Below are 19,922 nucleotides of genomic sequence, written 5' to 3' on the forward strand. Positions count from 1 at the left end.
CAGCACTGAACATTATGGTGGCTGACCATTAACATGCTCTTTCAAAGCCTCCCTCAACTTCATTGCTCCACACTGGGCTCTTTTAATGGACCTTTTGTCTGACTATTCAAAATCAGCAGCCATCCGTTCTTCTGCCACCCTTGTGGCTACTTTTCCCCCTTTGCCTCGCAGATATTGTGCAACACACAAGGTCAGCTACAACCAAAAGGATATTTTTGCTCATTAGGATCCAATGAAGTGAGAAAACACCACCAGCCTCCCTTTAATTTATGAAAAGCATATCAACAGTCATTCTGCACCTGCTGAGCCAGTAGTTGAATCTTTCCTTGGTGGTGTTGAGGTGGCCAGTGTACGCTTCATGAGCCAGGGGATTAAGGGGAGGCTGGATCCCCCAGAATCACTACTGGCATTTCAATATTGCCAATGATAACCCACCCATCAGGAAAACATGGCCCTGCTTGCAGGTTTATGAAAAGTCCTGTGTTCTTAAAGCTGAGAACATCGTGCACCTCTCCTGACCAGCCCACACTGAAGTCAGTGAAGCATCCCCTGAGATTCACCAACACTTGCATAATCATAGAAAAGTAGCCCTTTCCTGTGGCAAGGTGGACTAGGGCCAAAATAGGGATATGAGTGCTGTCTATTGCCCCACCACAGACATCCCTGTGCAAGTCACTACAGTCCAACAAACACTGCATAAATGTCCCACAAGGCACTGCACCGGATGGCTGCATGTGGTACCCTAGAATACCTACCCCGGTGCACCATACTTTATATCAACACAAGCACTCCTGGTGGGTATGTGCAGCACCAACGTAAGCAGCCAAGTATGCACGCGCCCCTGTGGTATACAAATGTTGGCTTCCGTACACTGATGTAACGGACATTGACCAAAGGTTGTAGTGTAGCCGTGGCCTGAGACATGGTCACTATAAGGTCCTAAGATGTAACTAAGACTGTGACTTTGTAAAAAACTAAGTGAACGGTTAACCTAATGACTCACAGGTGACATGTTGTGTTTTGTGTCCACACAGTTCTTCTGCCATCATAACCATGTTTGTACATCCACACCCGCCACTTTGCAAAACTGGGTTTTTAGGAGTTCACTGTGCGATATTCAGGAAGGTTTCTCATAGTTTTTCAGAAACTCCTGATTGGGCCAAAGACTATTTTAGCAACCTCCTTTGATAGTCAAAACATGGGAGAGAGACCCACAGATCAGATCCACATAGTGACACCCTGAACATATGGTACCATGCATGGAGATGTATAATCCCACAGAGTTTTGGGAAGAAGGAGGACTCTATTGGCTGGTTAGAGCAACACGATTAGGGCTGCCCACCTTTACAGCAAAATAATCCTATGCATATAGGAACTCAGCCAGGAGCAACACTAGAAAAGTTGCAAAAAGAAAAGGAGTACTTGTGGCACCTTAGAGACGAACAAATTTATTTGAGCATAAGCTTTCGTGAGCTACAGCTCACTTCATCGGATGCAGCTCATGAAAGCTTACACTCAGATAAATGTGTTAGTCTCTAAGGTGCCACAAGTCCTCCTGTTCTTTTTGCGGATGCAGACTAACCCGGCTGCTACTCTGAAACTAGAAAAGTTGGTGCCTGGTCAAGATTTACCTGTTACTAATTCTTTAGTGACTGTGTGGCCATGAACCATCTTTTTAGCCAACTGTACCACTTACCACTTAGTAACACAGGAAAAGGTGCTGTGTGCTATGGCCTAAACCTAAAGGTAAGTGCCGCAGACTGAGAAGTAGTTATTGTGTTTCAATGGGAATTTTAATATCTTTTTTGTTCTGGTTGGTTTAGAAGGCCTGGGGTATGCTTACTAGAATAAATAAGGACACACACACACAATTTTTTTCATGTTTAGGCTGGCCCTGTCAGACGAAACAAGGCACAATGGCTCACTTCTTTGTTCACTGTTCTCTATAAGTTTTAGGTGAAAGTAAACTGATCAGGCCTTAAAAATTACAAAACCCAAACTATCAATAATTTAGAGATAGATTGTGGATTTGCGCACAGCCGAGGCTCTGCCCATTGCATTGCCACTCCCCCTGTGGGTAAGCAGGTCTAGGTAGCTTGTACAATGTTGTGGAAGGGGAGGTCATTGCCCCCTATTCCTTGCAAGGTGTGTAGTCCAAGTCACAATCTAGCCTTTAATCACAGAGGATACACAAAGGTGCTAAGCTAACTGCTGTGTATAGAACTATGTAAGTTATCCATAATATTGCAACGATATATCAAATGTCAGTTGCAGGTTGAAAAACTAGGTATATTACATTCATATAATAATATTTCACACCTCTGATCGTTCCTGTTCTTTGAATTTCTGCTTCATCTTGTCCAAAGAACTGTGGAAAGATTAATGAAATAAACCTCACACATTACTTGTGGTTTAGATGCTATTCCCATTTTCCAGATGGGAAAACTAAGGCATAGGGAATTTAAGGCTAATAATTTCAGAGTTAGTTACATAAATATATATTTTTGCACCTTTATAAGCAGCCTGAATTTCAGCGGTGCTGAGCAACCATTAAATTTGGGACCAATGGGTGTCTGGCACATTTCAAACTCAGCCCTCTTATTTAGCACCCAAGTTTGTAAATTTGAGCTAAAATGACTCACCTTAGGTCACACAGGTTGTCCACAGTAGAGCAAGACATAGCACCCAGATTTCCAGTTCTGTTCTTTAACCAGAATGCAACCCTTACATCTGGAGGCCAGTAGATACATATCTGAATTTAACAAAGTTAAGTCGCTGTGTAGTCAATCTAATATGTAAATTATGCATATAAAGTTGAATCATGAGCACTTTAATTCTTTGTGTGTGTTTATATTTCATAAAACAAAACAAAAAATGTGAACTTAAAAGATGGTTTCATTCTTGGCTTGATATTTATAGCCCTCAAGATTACTTGAAGTCCAGAATTACAATGCTTGTGCCCTATCTATCCTGTGGGATAATACAGAGTGTATGGTACATTTAAGGAAGCAATGATGTAGCATATTGACTGATTTCTCAAGATACCTATGCAAAATCTTTGGTGTGTAAAGATGAACAGCTAACTAGAAATGAAAAGACAATCTGAACAACCTCCTGCCAGTTCACTGATTCGAAAGAGATAATTACAATGGTTTTTGCCATACAATTGGTCTTGCAGGGCTCAGCATACCAAAAGGAAAAAGGCATTGTATAGGATGGAGAAATGATGTGAAACCAACTATTGATGACACACTGGGCAAAAATAAAAGGAGTACTTGTGGCACCTTAGAGACTAACAAATTTATTTGAGCATAAGCTTTCGTGAGCTACAGCTCACTTCATCAGATTTAACATCAACAAGATAGGACAGGATGAGACAGTAACAGAAGTGAGGCACTGGTCAAAATGAAAGCACATGCTCAACAGGTCAGCACGACACAAACAAGGTATATATTCAGATATACGTGGCCTTATTCATATTACCTCATTTAGGGCCTGAGCCTCTTTAAAGTCACTGGCAGCCTTTCCACTGACTTCAGTTGGCTTTGGATTAGGCTTGTTAGTATTTAATTTGGGGTTCCCTTTGTATTTTTGGATGACTCCATAATTTTTCTCCCTCTTTCTTACCATTCTCCACCCAGTCAATATCTCCTTTTTTGTCAGGAGGTATACAAGTACTTTGCCATTCCCCCACTATTAATATATTTCTCGTGTCTTTGTAGAATTTTGTAAGGGCTGAGACCCTCATCCTAGCACAGACTCAAAGTTTGGACCATAGCTTCTCTCTTACAGCTTACATCCTACAGTTTACCTCTAAAACATCTCCTGTCTGTCCTGTTGTTCTGTCTGGTCCAAAAAGATGCTCCTGTCCTCTTCATACCATCCTGAAGGAATAATTTAGCTTGCTTGCCACAGTGACTGGGCAGTAATTACTAAAGATCTTAATCTAGGTTGTTAGCACCTGATCCTAGGGTAACAACAGAAGAGGCTTACATTTCTTATTCCGTATTTTAGGCCAGACCCCAGCCACACTAATACAAGAATGTGGAACAAAATTTTCAATCCCTAAAGTTGGGTTCCTGAATCCATATTTAGCTATCTAAAAAATGGCTTTATTTTCAACACTTATTACCTGTAGAGCCCATGAAGTCAATAGCATCTATCGGTAGAGAACTTTTAGGAGCCTAACATTAGGCACTCAGGTGAGAAAACTCTTTAAGGGAAGGAACTGCCTCTTCCTGAGTTTCTCTATATCCCCTAGAACATTTTGAATGCTGCTGCAATAAAAAAAATTATAATATAATTAATCATAATAATGTAGTAGGATACATACCCCTTTCTATGTAGTGCCTTGTATCACAAATTCATGCAATACTAGTGTTGTCTGAAGCCTCATTGAACTTTGTTTTAACAATCATTTTGAAACTACCGAAGCTCTGAACTGTATCTTTTGTACACAGTACTGTGTTTGCTATCAAAAAGCCAATGGTCCATCCAATATAATTACACGTAAAATACCACTGGTCCTTCCTACTCTAATTACAGAACAATCTGCGGTAGCTCATAAGACACTGTGTGGTAACTGTTAGCAAATGTTGATTAGATTATGATTATTTGCATTATGGTAGCGTCTAGAGGACTCAAAGAAGGCTGGGTTAGGTGTGGTTAAAAACAAACAGTAAGAGACAGTGCCCTGAAGAACTTACACTCTGAACAGACAAAAGTGGGGAGAGAAACAGAGGCACAGAGAAGTGACTTTTCCGAAGTCATACAGCAGGTTATTGGCAGAACTGGGAATAGAAGTCTGGTGTCAACTCTAGTGCCTATCTGCAGATCATGTTGCCCCATCTTTATGTTTATTCTTATAAAATTATATTTAAGTTTATTCCTACAAGCATCCTAAGGTGGCAGGTGAAGTATCTTCCAGCTGGCCCAAATAAAACAACAAAGGCATATTATGAAGTTCAAAAATATTTGAGATCATAAGATGCTGTTTTATATTAAAGATATTGCAAATTTTAGTGTGATTGCTTTCTCTTGCCAAGTACTTGAGTAAAACATTATAGAATACCATCAACATTAACAATATAATCTTTTATTTAAAACATTTCTATGGGGAATAGCAAGCAACTGAAAGCAACCCTTCTCAAACATAACATCTTTTCCTCCAAAAAGAATATCTAAATTTCAAACCTCAGTAACCATTTGGTTGAAATGTATAAGAAAATCATTATAATTAAAGAAAAGGAAGATGAGATTTAGATTCCTCCTGAAAAGAGGTTGGTGAGTAAATCAAAAAGGGCAAGGTTGAAGTCCATTAAAGGTCAACACCTGGTGCTCTACTGGGGGAAAGCAGAACACCAAGGACCTAAGTGTAACCTCCTAGTGAAAGACATCTAACATCCCTAAATAAAGAGACCTTTGGTTTGATTTTCAGAGGGGCTACAATTGAAGTAAATGAGAGCTGCTAGTGCTTAGGCCCCTTAATCTGAAAATTGTATAGTAATGATTACATATGAGTGACTAATTTCCTCTAATACCACAGCTTTACATATTTTAACAAATGCTTCTCACACGCTGCCAAAGAACACATGTCAATGCAAACAAATTAAGGAAACCCTATACAATACAACGAGAAAGTCCACTTAACCTGAGTCCATTCCATACAATCATAGGACTGGAAGGGACCTCAAGAGACATATAGTCCAGTCCACAGCATTCAAGGCAGGACTAAGCATTATCTAGACCATCCCTGACAGGTGTTTATCCAACCTGCTCTTAAAAATACCCAATGATGGAGATTCCACAATCTCCCTAGGCAATTTTATTCCAGTACTTAACCACTCTGACAGGAATTCCAACCTAAACCGCCCTTCCTGCAATTTAAGCCCACTGCTTCTTGTCCTATCCTCAGAGGTTAAGAAGAACAATTTTTCTCCCTCCTCTTTGTAACAACCTTTTATGTACTTGAAAACTATTACCATGTCCCCTCTCAGTCTTCTCTTCTCCAGACTAAACAAATGCAATGTTTTCAATCTTCCCTCATAGGTCATGTTTTCTAGACCTTTAATCATTTTTGTTGCTTTTCTCTGGACTTTCTCCCCTTTGTCCACATCTTTCCTGCAATGTAGCACCCAGAACTGGACACAATACTCCAGTTGAGGCCTAATCAGTGCAGAGTAGAGCGGAAGAATTACTTCTCGTGTCTTGCTTACAATACTCCTTCTAATACATCTCAGAATGATGTTTGCTTTTCTTGCATCAGTGTTACACTGCTGACTCGTGTTTAGGTTGTGATCCACTATGACCCCCAGATCCCTTTCTGCAGTACTCCTTCCTAGGCAGTCATTTCCCATTTTGTATGTGTGCAACTGATTGTTCCTTCCTAATTGGAGTACTTTGCATTTGTACTTATTGAATTTCATCCTATTTACTTCAGATCATTCCTCCAGTTTGTCCAGATCATTTTGAATTTTAATCCTAACCTCCAAAGCACTTGCAACCCCTCCCAACTTGGTATCATCCACAAACATAAGTGTACTCTCTATGCCATTACCTAAATCACTGATAAAGATATTGAACAGAACTGGACCTAGAACTGATCTCTGCGGGACCCCACTCGTTATGCCCTTCCAGCATGACTGTGAACCACTGATAACTATTCTCTGGGAATGATTTCCCAACCAGTTATGCACCCACATTATAGTAGCTCCATCTAGGTTGTATTTCCCTAGTTTGTTTATTAGAAGATCGTGTGAGACAGTATCGAAAGCCTTACTAAAGTCAAGGTATACCACATCTACCATTTCCCCTCATCCACAAGGCTTGTTACCCTGTCAAATATAGCTATCAGGTTGGTTTGACACAATTTGTTCTTGACAAATCCATGCTGACTGTTACTTAGCACCTCATTATCTTCTAGGTGTTTGCAAATTGATTTCTTAATAATTTGCTCCATTATCTTTCCAGGTACAGAAGTTAAGCTGACTGATCTGTAAATTCCCGGGGTTGTCCTTATTTCTCTTTTTATATATGGGCATTATATTTGCCCTTTTTCAGTCTTCTGGAATGTCTCCCATCTTCCATGACTTTTCAAAGATAATCACTAATGGCTCAGATATTTCCTCAGTCAGCTCCTTGAGTATTCTAGGACGCATTTCATCAGGTCCTGGTGATTTGAAGACATCTAAGTTGTCTAAGTAATTTTCGACTTGTTCTTTTCCTATTTTAGACTCTGATCCTACCTCATTTTCACTGGCATTCACTATGTTAGACATCTAATCACCACCAACCTTCTTGGTGAAAATCGAAACAAAGAAGTCGTTAAGCACCTCCGCCATTTCCACATTTTCTGTTATTGTCTTTCCCCCCCTCATTGAGTGATGGGCCTACTGTCTTGGTCTTCCTCTTGTTTCTAATGTATTTGTAGAATGTTTTCTTGTTATCCTTTATGTCCCAAGCTAGTTTGATCTCGTTTTGTGCCTTGGCCTTTCTAATTTTGCCGCTACATACTTGTGTTATTTGTTTATATTCATCCTTTGTAATTTGACCAAGTTTCCACTTTTTGTATAACTCTTTTTTGAGTTTTAGATCATTGAAGATCTCCTGGTTAAGCCAGGATGGTCTCTTGCCATACTTCCTATCTTTCCTACGCAGTGGGATAGTTTGCTCTTGTGCCTTTAATAATGTCTCTTTGAAAAACTGCCAACTGTCTTCAATTGTTTTTCCCCTTAGACTTGCTTCCCGTGAGATTTTACCTACCAACTCCTTGAGTTTGCTAAAGTCTGCCTTCTTGAAATCCATTGTCTTTATTTTGCTGTTCTCCCTCCTACCATTCCTTAGAATCATAAACTCTATCATTTCATGATCACTTTCACCCAAGTTGCCTTCCACTTTCAAATTCTCAACCAGTTCCTCCCTATATGTCAAATCATGCTCACTACAGAATTATCAGGAGTTTCTTTTGAAGATTTTTCGTGTTTTGCCAGCACAATTCCTTTTTGACATCTTCAAATATGCTGAAAGAGTTTACATATCCATCATTATCTACTGAGCCTGGTTGGACAAAGAAGAGCTGAAGGTAGGAATTGCTCATAAGGTTGTGTTTTGACTAGCCTTTCCTCTTCTTAGTCATCCTCAATGCACGATCAAGAAACATAATATCAGTCCTCCATTACATACTAATTTCCCAGTGTCTCTAGCTGCTTTCACTAGTGCAGAGTTCTACCCCTACACCCTCTCTGTTAATAAGGAAACTCCTGGAACTTGGAGAAGAAACTTTGTTTCAAATAGGGATCTTCATGGCAAAGTTAAAGAATGATTATATTTTTACATGCCTCCTTTTGCTTAGGTGCAGGAATGATCCTTGAGTTTCAGGTGCTGGAATGATTTTTAAGTGAATCAACTCTGTTTGTAGTGACTCTTTCACCCAATGTATTATAGAATACAAGTTAAAGTTATGCCCTTGGCGTAAACGACTTCTGGATTTGATCCAACATTTCTCAATGGTATGCTCTATGCAACCAATGAATCTTCTTTTGGTCTTCAGACAGAGAATCTGCATTCTAGCCTTCCTATCATGATGAAGTTCAGAGAATGGTCATGGTGTGGAGCACAGTGACACATAAGGAGCCCCAAAGTTAAACTGAGTGTCATTTATTGCTTGTTCAGCATAAGCACTAAGAAAGTGGAACAGTGGAAGGTAGAACAAGGGTCTCAAAGTCCCGGCCCGCGGGCCATCTGCAGCCCAAGAACCTCCCCACTGTGTCCCATGGAGGAGAGACTCAGGCAGACACGCTGCTGGCAACATCTGCTGCAGGCGCCGCACCCTGCAGCTCCCATTGGCTGGGGGAGAAAGACAGAGATACCATCACTCATCGCCGGGCAGAGTCACCTATGGAGGCAGCATTATTAGTTGCCAGGCAGAGTCAGCCATGAAGGCAGCATCATTAGTTGCCGGTCAGAGTAAGCCATGGAGGCAGCATCCCTTTTTTTTCACAATGAATATAAACAAGCAAAAATACTGAACACAACTATCTGATGCCCACCTTGCTGCAATCCTGAAGGTTTCAACTCCTCAGTCACTGAGGCCAAACACCAACAAACTGACAGACCTGAAGCATTTCCAGCTGTCTGGCAAACACTAAAACCTCTCTGGCAGGTGAAGAATTGTATAAAGTAGTATGACAGTTTTATTATTTCTAAGAAATTCTAAATAAAAAATACAATAGAAACGTTTTCTTTTCTGAACACCATCTTCAGTGACGTTATTGGCCCGCTGGGAGGATTTGAGGACTGGCACTGGCCCTAAGGTAAATTGAGTTTGAGACCCCCTGCTCTAGAAGATCAAACTACTGACCATTTGTTTCTCTTTTGCCAAAGAACTTGTGCTTGCAGTAGATTTCTGACCATTTGTTTTATATATTAAATGTATCTTTGTGCAAATCTGCCCTTCTGGAAAGTATGTGTACCTTAAAATCAGCTTTTAGTATGATGGTTTAATATTATTTTGGAGTACCATTGTAAAATTATGGTCTTCAGCGTCGTGTGATTATACTAACATTGGTAGGGTTGTAAATTATAGGGATCGTTAACAAATAGCAACACACTATATACGCACTGAACAATGTTTAGATCTTTTCATAGAATCATAGAATATCAGGGTTGGAAGGAACCTCAGGAGGTCATCTAGTCCAACCCCCTGCTCAAAGCAGGACCAATCCCCAACTAAAGCATCCCAGCCAGGGCTTTGTCAAGGCTGACCTTAAAAATTTCTAAGGAAGGAGATTCCACCACCTCCCTAGGTAACGCATTCCAGTGTTTCACCACCCTCCTAGAGAAAGCTTACATAGACAAGAAAAATACAAATGATAGATAAAAAACAAAGATCTGCAGTATTAATTTTCCTGCTATTTAAGGTTCTTAAACGTTTTTAAACATATTTATTTTGTGGACTTATAAATAAAAGCAATGTCTGACCAGAAACCCAGGAAAATCAACAAAGCATCAGTGTTCTTTCAGATGAGGCAATCTCTGCCAGACATCTTTGGTTCCCAGCTGGAGTAATTTAATGTTTGAATTCTTTCAGACAAATGTCAACATGATGTGTTTACAGCTGGCGATAGTAGATGCCATAGCACAGAGTTTTGCAACCATGAAGCGCACATGAGGTTCATGCTCATGTATCTATTGGCAGGATCAAAGCCCATCTATGATATTTAGATGGCTCCCATTGACATAGTATCTGAGCTCCTCACAACTGTGAATGGATTTATCTTCATGTGAGGTACTATTAGTCCCACTTTACAGATAGGGACTTAAAGACAAAGGGATTTGCCCAGTTACACAGGAAGTCTGTGGCTGAGCAAGGAAAAGAACCCAGGTCTCCTGAGTCCTAAGATAGGGCTCTAATAACTGGTCATCCTTCCTTTCAGTATTGTGTATACCTTTACCAGTATTCCACAGCAACTTCCTGGAGGTGCTCCTTTCTGAGCTCTGATGTGTATTGCAAGATTCCACAGATACAGCAAATTAGGTTTGTTTGGACTGTGGGTATTATAGGCTGGGAGAGGCTGTGCCTCCCCAAACAGCTAGGCATGGCCCCACCCACACTCCACCCCCTGTTCTCCCTCTGCAGCTCCCCCTGTGCGGTGGCCTCCCCAAAGCGGCGGTTCACCCGCTGCCCATGCATAAATGTAAGAACGTTTGAACAAGAATTTACTGCTGGATAATTCCCTCGGTAAGGAAAACACTCCTCTAAGCATTCGGATATAAATATTAACATGCTTATAAATACGCTTCAGTGCCTCACGTGATACTATAGTAGCCTAAATACATTAAAACATACTATACAAAAGTGCTATATGTTTAAAACTAGACTAGACAAGGCATTAGAAAATCCATGAAGGGAAGCAACCTTTTACTGACAGGAGGGTGGACTGGTTGACCTAGTAGTGGTGGATCTTTTCCTTTTCTAACTTCAGAGATTCACTATTTCATTTTGATCCTCTCTGAGTCCCATTTTTCTCTTTTTTCAGGGTTGTTGGGGATTTTTTTTTTTTTTTGGCTCTCTCTCTACTTTCCAGGGTTAGCTTGTATTGTCCTTAATCTATCACTCTCTCACTTTTCAGCTTTATCCTAACAACAATACATTGTAATGTTATCTCCCTTGCGTGCTCACCTTATTACAAACATAACATAGAAACAATAAGCTTGTATGTGCTGATAAAGCATGAAAAGGACAAAGTGAATGGCGAATTGTTAGAGTTTGCAATGAGTATCATTGGTATGCAAAAATAAAAGATACCCTCAATTTCAGATTGCATGTAATGCTTGCAAAGAATTACAGAGAATTCAAATGTAGAGACAGCTCATTGTGGCATAAGGATGACATATTCTGCACTGCAATGCATAAGCAAATGCAAGAGCAACTGCGATGCAATACAGAGGCCTACCTTAATGAGAAGTACAAAAAGCTTAAAAGGCAGCAACAATTGCCTGATAGATTTTTAAAAGCCAGATTGTTCATAATACAGTAAGGCAAAAACACACAGTGAGTTGTTGAAAGGAGCAAGTACAACATTTTAAAAAGAAGAATGAACATACAGATAAGCTTTACTGAAAGCCTGACGTATCTGATGTCTGATTCTGTTGTTATGGAACTTTTAACTACAGCTACCATCCCACCTCTGAGAAACAAAATCGATAGTGTAGTTAATAAAAATCAATGAAGGGAAAAGTCACTGAAGTGCTGGTGAGAATGGTGTCAGCATCCACATATGATCTATAAGGTTATCTCGACCAGGGCCTGCAGAGTGCCATTTAAGTATGGAGGAGGCATAGATTTGCTCCCCTCCTGCTTAATCATCCTTTTCTTCTCTCAGCCTTTCCACACCCCAATAGCCTGAACCGCTGAAACATGAGCCCCTATAACCACCCCCTTCCAAACATGAGTGAGTAGCATTGCGACTTGGTGCACGGGGCTGCAGTCCACTCTTGTGATTATTGGGCCTAAAAATTTACCTTAATTGTAAGCTCAACTGTAAAAAGTATGTGAAAGTTTATAAGATGCCACAATAACCTGCTTGGGAATTAACCATGGAAAATAGGTTAAGTTGTTTGCAATAATGAATGTTATGAACAAATGCAAGAAAACCAGACAGAAAGACTGAATTGGTCTAAACAAAAAAGGCCTACTGATATGATTCAACATTGCATTGAGGTTGGACTTAATAAACAAGAACGTATGGGGCTGGAAATTAATGAAATAAAATTGGTGTGGCAGATATTAGGCCTAAATGGTGGGTAAACTAACGAGGGGATGAACTATGTCATCCACCTTTCCCTTTTTGGGGGGTCTTAAAAAGAAACTTAAACAAAACGGATCATCATTCCAAAGCTCAACGCATCCCAGCTTATCTCAATTCATCTCATCTTCCCCAGTGCCAAGACAGAGGGAGCACATGAGATTAAAGGATTTCTTTCCAGAGAGGAAGGCCATCATTGTCTTGTTAAAGGTGCTTTGTTTTTCACCTGTGAATCCTCAAAGTCATCATATCATTATGACATCCAGTCCTCAGCCCATCAATGGGAACATCTAATTGCCAGCACCACAGAGGCACGTAAATTCCTGTTCTGTCTCCCTCCCTTCCCTCTTTGTTACTTTCTGCCACCCTCTTCTTTCTTCCTATTTAACACACTCTTGGCTTTTCATTGAATTCTGAAATCAACTGCACTACATCAGCCCAGTGAGATGAGATGACCACAATCCTGCCCTGTTTAAGGAGAAAAGACCCAATGAGGTGACATCCCTGACTGGAATGTAAGCCTGGGTCCAAGCAACAGATGTCGTGGCCAACCTGCCAGCCTAAAACATCCATTTGTAACTGACCAGCTGTCCAGCATTCCAAGAACATCAACAAAAGCCGTATATTCCTCTGTCTTTTCTATCCTGTCTCTCCTCTGTCTTGTGTCTGTAAAAAACAGAAGTGCATAACCTTCACACATCAGTACTGCGAGTAAAATTAAACCTTTCCTTTTCATCAAAGAAGGGTTGTTCTTCTTTGAGTAATAACCCTATGGGTGCTCCACTTCAGGCCCCTGCACTGAGGCTATATAGGGCTGCGGGGCTGAACTGCCTTCAGTTCCTTCTCAACCACCTCAGCTTGAGTCAGAGCTTAGCATGGCTTTAGTGAGTGTGCCTCAGCTACCTTGCATTTGCTAACTTCAGTTAGCTCCGTTTAGTTTAAACTAGTTAGTTGACTTTTATTTAGAGAACTGTTTATTATTTCCTCCCTCTTAAGAACCCTTCTTTCCAGAGATGATCGTACCTGGATCACTGGGTTTTAAACATTACCTCACATGCCATGAGGCCATCCCAGTCAGTAACAGACACCCTAAGTGAATTCACTGTAACTTCTGTTTTGCTCTCAAACCAGAGGTGAAAGCCGGTATGGTCCAGCCACTGCAGGGAGCCCCAGACCCTTTAAAGCGCCCCCCAAGCCCAGCTGCCAGAGCCCCAGGGTAGCGGTGGCAGGGCTCCAGCAGGGATTTAAATGGCCAGGATCTCTGCTGTAGTAGTGGCAGCTGGAGTCTGGGGCCTTTTAAATTGCCCCTGAGCCCCGGGGTTCCCAGCCGCCTCTGCAGCTGGTAGCTCCGGGGGTGATTTAAAGGCCCCAAGGCTCCCACCCACAGCCAGAGCCCTGGGGCCTTTAAATCTTGATTTAAGAGGCCCAGGTATTTAAAGGCCCCACCTCTTCCAGTTGAGGTCACACCTCTTCCGGTCGAGGCCACGACCCTCTGCTCAGGACTCCAGAGTACCAGTAAGTCCTTTAAGTTACTTTCACCCCTGCCTCAAACCCAAGGCAAGAAAGAACTGAGAAATCAAACTGTGACTGTAAATGATGGAGCACTCCCACTTTGGAGCTAGGTCAGAAGAACCCCTTTTTACATCAGTCTACAGGGGGGTTTCTAGTTTGACTTTGGCCCAGCACTCTCCTAGAAAGGAGAAGGCTTCAGAGACTTCTTCTAAATGTCCAAAGAAGACAAGCTCTAACTCCCCTTTCAAAAAGTCCATCCTGAAAAGACCCTGCTCTCTGAACTGGTCAATGACCTCAGAAGCCTTTACCTTGAAACATGTTACCACAGAGGCTAAAGATTTCTCTGGCACTGGTGGGGCAGAGAAACCTTGTAGCATTAAGAACAAACATGGCTCCAAGAAGGTACTGATGCTGTCTGGAAGAAATGGTAAGAGTAAGCATTGTACAACAGTAGCATCAGGCATAACTACTCTTCTGACATCTCCTCTAACAGGCTCCTTAATGTGTGATCAAGCCCCTATCTACTTAATTAGCTACCCTGGAGAGCTCAAAACCATCAGCATTATCCAGCAGGGACAAGCACACCTCTGTTTGGCACCACAACTCCATGAGGCACGATATCAGGTACCCAAAGACTTAACTGTGACAGCTGAGCCAGAGTCTCCATTGCTCGCTGGTACCTAAAGTCCCTCCATACTGAGAACCACTCAGGCTCTGAACCCATACGCTTCTCTGTTACTGCAAGACTCACCACCCTTTTTGGTGGGAGCTCCTCCATTAAAGGAAAAAGAGGAGGAGGATGTGGACCTTTCTTCAGCCGCCTCAATATCTGCCCACGGTTCCCCTACATACCTATGCAGGAACTGGCTTTCCAAAGGAGACAGGGATTACTTTAGGGGAGCATATCATGTTTGGTGGGAAGAACCTGGGGTGCCTCCTCTTCAACCATATGGATCTTAACGGCCACATTGGGACCAATGGGCAGCTTATCCCCAACAATTCTCCAAGGCCCTGACCCCCCCCATCAGATAGACAGCAGCTCCTCTTCCCTGACACAGTGTTCAACAGGAGTATACATTTGAGGATCAGGAGGCTAGGGCAGACAAAGAAGCTATCCCTCAGACCACCATCTCGTCCTCACCAACTGATGAGCTGGTGATGCCTCTTGTTCCTTCTGACGATTTTCAGTAATTCTAAGAACTTGTCAAACAGATGGCCAGCCTCCTGAGGAAGTCAAAGAATCACAGCACAAATTGTACAGTACAGGGCAGATAGTCACCCCAGAAACAGGGTAGATGGTCACCTCCATATCAGCCTGGTGAAGCTCAGGGTAGTCAGAAATTCCTGCCTTCATTTTATGCCTTTCATCAAAGACATGTCTATAAGAGTCATGACAGACAATGTGGCCTGGCTGTTTTCCATCAAAATGATGGATCTAGACTGTTCTCAGTGGTAGCTGATTACAGAACAAGGAGTAATGGTCTCAAGTTGCAGTGGGGGAGGTCTAGGTTGGATATTAGGAAAAACTTTTTCACTAGGAGGGCAGTGAAACACTGGAATGCGTTACCTAGGGAGGTGGTGGAATCTCCTTCCTTAGATATTTTTAAGGTCAGGTTTGACAAAACCCTGGCTGGGATGATTTAGTTGGGGATTGGTCCTGCTTTGAGCAGGGGGTTGGACTAGATGACCTCCTGAGGTCCCTTCCAACCCTGATATTCTATGATTCTATTCTATGAACTAATGGGGGGGGGGAGAGCAAAATCCCCCTCTCCCTGCACCAAAGCAATAAAGTTATGGAACTGGTATATAAAGCATCACCTAAGAATTTCAGAAAAGTATCTCCATGGCAGGCAAAAATCACAGCTGATGCTCTCAGCAGCTGTTTTCCTCAGGAATGCAAATAAAAGTTGGACTCTCGGGTTCTTACTGACATATTTTGTTCACAGAAGTGGAGCTCTTTGTCACAGCTTCCGACAGAAAATGCCACCTGTTGTGTGCAAGGGGGGGCTTAGGCCCCAGTTCGTTGGGGGATACCTTCCTCCTCCCTTGGATGAAGAATCTAGTTTATGCATTTCCCCTGGTGCTTCTTATTCTCAAGGTTGTTAATGAGATCAGACAGGACAAAGCTAAAGTTATCCTAATTGCCCCAACCTGGTTGAGGCAGACATGGTTTTCTCACCTGCTTCACCTAGGTGTCTGTCCAGTGATAAATCTTCCAATCATTCCTCAACCCATCTCACAGGACACCAGTGGACTGCTGCCTCCAAGTCTGAAAACTTGCTCCCTCATTACATAGTTCAGCAACGGTTAATTGGATTAGAGTCAGCCTGTTCTGCTGAGATACAGCAGATATTACCAGGTAATAGAAAAGAGTCTACCAGAAAAAAAATTACCTTCAAAATGGAAAAGATTTCATCATTGATGTGACCTCTAGAAAGTTGTTCCTGAATCTGCTCCTCTTCTGCTGGTTCTGGAGAAGCTGTTGTATTTAAAGAAAACAGGGTTGTCAATTAGTTCTCTCAAGGGTCATTTAGCTGCTTTACAGCTTTTCATTCCACAACTGAGGTGTTCTTTCTGTTTGCTCATCCTACAGCTTTAAGGCTCACTAAAGGACTGGGAAACATTTTTCCACAGATGAAAGCCCCTACTCTGCTTCTTAGAAAATTGGTTCTTAGAACCTGCTCATTATTAAACTTATTTATGAAGACAGCCTTTTAGTGGCTATTACATCAGCCACTAAATGAGTGGGTGAAATTGGGGCCTTAATGGCAGACCTTCCTGTTACAGTATGCTACAAGGATAAGGTTTCCTTATGGCCACATCCCATAATCCTTCCTGAAGTATTGAATGAGTTTCCTCTGAATCAGACTATTTATCTACTAATTTTCTTTCTTTCATTCATTTTGGAGACTGCTTTCCACACTCGAGATGTCCAGAGGGCACTGGCTCTGTACCTAGATAGGACTAAATCATTTAGGAAATCTCCTAGACTGTTTGCTTCATTTGCAGACAGATCTAAAGGGTCTGGTGTTTCTACCCAGAGACCGTCAGAATGGATCTCCAGATGTACTCTTACTTGTTAAGGTGCTGCCAGCATTTCATCTCTTCCTGGTGTGTCAGCTCATTCTATGAGGTCACAGTCTACATCTCTGACACTACTTTAAAATGTCCCCATATCTGAGATCTGCAGAGCTGCTACATGGTCCTCTACACATACCTTCTCCAGACACTACACCCTAATGGATGCCTCTAAATTAAATAAAAGAAAAGGAGGACTTGTGGCACCTTGGAGACTAACAAATTTATTTGAGCATAAGCTTTCGTGAGCTACAGCTCACTTCATCGGATGCATTCAGTGGAAAATACAGTGAGGAGATTTATATACACAGAGAACATGAAAAGTATATAAATCTCCCCACTGTATTTTCCACTGAATGCATCCGATGAAGTGAGCTGTGGCTGGTTTCCCCCCAAGTCCGACACATCCCCTTTCCTGGGGAGGCTTGAGAATAATATCCTAACCAATTGGTTGCAAAATGATCAAAGACCCAAACCACTGAGTCTTGAAACAAGGGAAAAATCAGTCAGGTTCTTAAAACAAGGATTTTATTTAAAAAAAAAGAAAGGTAAAAATCATCTCTGTAAAATCAGGATGGAAAATACTTTACAAGGTATTCAGATTCAAAACACAGAGGATTCCCCTCTGGGCAAAACCTTAAAGTTACAGAAAACAGGAATAAACCTCACTCTTAACACAGGGAAAATTCACATAAAACAAAAGATAAACTAATCCGCCTTGCCTGGCTTACCTATACTGGTTGCAATATTGGAGACTTAGATTAGGATGGTTTGGAGAAGATGGATTTCTGTCTGGCCTCTCTCAGTCCCAAGAGAGAACAACCACAGAAACAAAGAAACCAAAACAAACCACCTCCCCGCCCCCAGATTCGAAAGTCTCTTTTGTCCCCATTGGTTCGCTTGGTCAGGTGCCAACCAGGTTATCTGAGCTTCTTAACACCTTACAGGTAAGGAGGAATTTTAGGCTACCCTAATGGTTATGACACCCTCCAACACATGTTTGAATCCCATTGTCTTCAATGGGACTTAGATTCATAGATTTTTAAGGACAAACGGGACCATTATGATCATCTAGTCTGACCTCCTGCATAACACAGGCCATAAAATTTCACCAAATGATTCCTGCCTCAAGCCCATTACTTCTGGACCGAGAGTATCTATTTTAGAAAGACAGCCAGTCTTGATTTAAAGACTTCAAGTGACAGAGAATCCATCACATCACTAGGTAATATGTTTCAGTGATGAATTACCACCTGTTAAAATTTCTACTTTCTTTCTAGTCAGAATTTATCTACCTTCAGCTTCCAAACACTGGATCTTGTTATGTCTTTGGCTGCTAGATTACAGAGCTCTGTACTATCAGAAATCTTCAGCACACATAGTTATTTAAAGACTGTGATAAAGTCACATATTAACGTTCTCTAGGATAAATAAAAATTGAGCTATTTACACTTAAAGTTAAGTACAGGCTTTAGTGCTTTCCTGCATAGTGATGCTTTCCTGAATTGAGTGCTATCCTGAGTGGATACCAATAGTACAGATACTATAGACAAATGTATTAGCATCATGCACACAGATTCCACAGTGAGCAGTACAATATAAACAAAACTTTCATCTTGACCACCACTACAGATGGCTATCTACACCCGCCGAAAGCCTATTTTCATTAGTATCAAATTCAATGAGAATGTTAAAAAAGGAAGGAGGAGGCAGAATTTATTCTAGAAAAATGTGAAAAGAAAAATGGAATTTTAGAAAAGATCAATAGACTCAAGATGATTTAATTATGATATATGTATGTCCTAATCCACCAATCAGAAACAGGGCTTCATTCTAGGATCTGTACAAACACAGTGGTCTACATGGTCCCTGTCCCCTGAAGTGCCGAAAATCTAGGAGCACAGAGCACCACACAAAATATCCAGTTCAGTATTGGGCCGAATATTACCCAAAAGCTCCTCAGCTGCCTGTCCCACCTGCCCTTCACCTTAGTCATTTGAGGAGGTATCACAGCAGAAGTTAGTTTGTCAGATACCACAGGTTAGGAAGAAATAAATTGCATGCAGAGAAAAGGAGAGTGCACTGTGGCAGAGGATGAGAAGAAATGACAGTATAACAACAATAACAGTCCTTCACTCAGTTTGCATCTATAATCCTGCCCTTTGCCAAAACCACTGTCATCTTTCAGGCATCGATTCATCCATGAAAGCAGACCCCTTGCATCCGTGCAAAGTCCCATTGACTTTAACAAGGTTTCACGCAAGTGCCGAGGCAGGGAACATCTTCCTTATTTGTGTGCACAGAACATAGTACAATGGGGTTCTAAAGCTTGCTTGGGTCTTTAGGCACTACTGCAATAGAAATAAAAATAATAGAGTAATGGATGATGACAGAGAAAAGAGGTATTTGCAATCATTTAAAACAGTAAGGAAAAAAAGGAGAGCAATCTGAGACTATGAAAAGGGAAGGGTGTTGTACCTATGTATGGTACAAAGGGAGCCCCAAAGATACCTTTCAAAGTTACATTGTGAAGCCTGATTCCCTACAATGTGGATTTAGTACACGTCTGGATCTTCTCACAAATTTCCCCATTATTTCCATGATTTGTGAGATGGTTAATATTCTCCCTTTGTATTGTTCCAACACTTGATCTAACCACCTACACTTACGTTCGCTTCATATGACCTCGCATCATTGTGTGACCTAATTGCTGAGAAGACTGCATACTCCTTGTTAACCCAAACAAAGGCTGCACCAGTATATAAGACACCTTATTATGTAACAGTCATGTGGATCTGTAATTTGATAGCTCAGCTGTGCACTAGGTGGCTAATTGCGCTCATGGAGAATCAGCGATAGCGTTGGAATAGTATTATTGTTGTTACCCTAGGGTACACGTTGTGATTTAGCAAGGTGAGCAGAGTGTGCAATCAGAAACACAGCATGCTAATGCACATTTGTTCTCACAATAAGTCACTGTGAAAAAAAGACATTATGAATCTTTTGAGCAATTCAGAGTGTGCTCCC

Source organism: Caretta caretta, chromosome 1 (assembly GCF_965140235.1).
Source record: "Caretta caretta isolate rCarCar2 chromosome 1, rCarCar1.hap1, whole genome shotgun sequence".
NCBI classification, from domain to species: Eukaryota; Metazoa; Chordata; order Testudines; family Cheloniidae; genus Caretta; species Caretta caretta.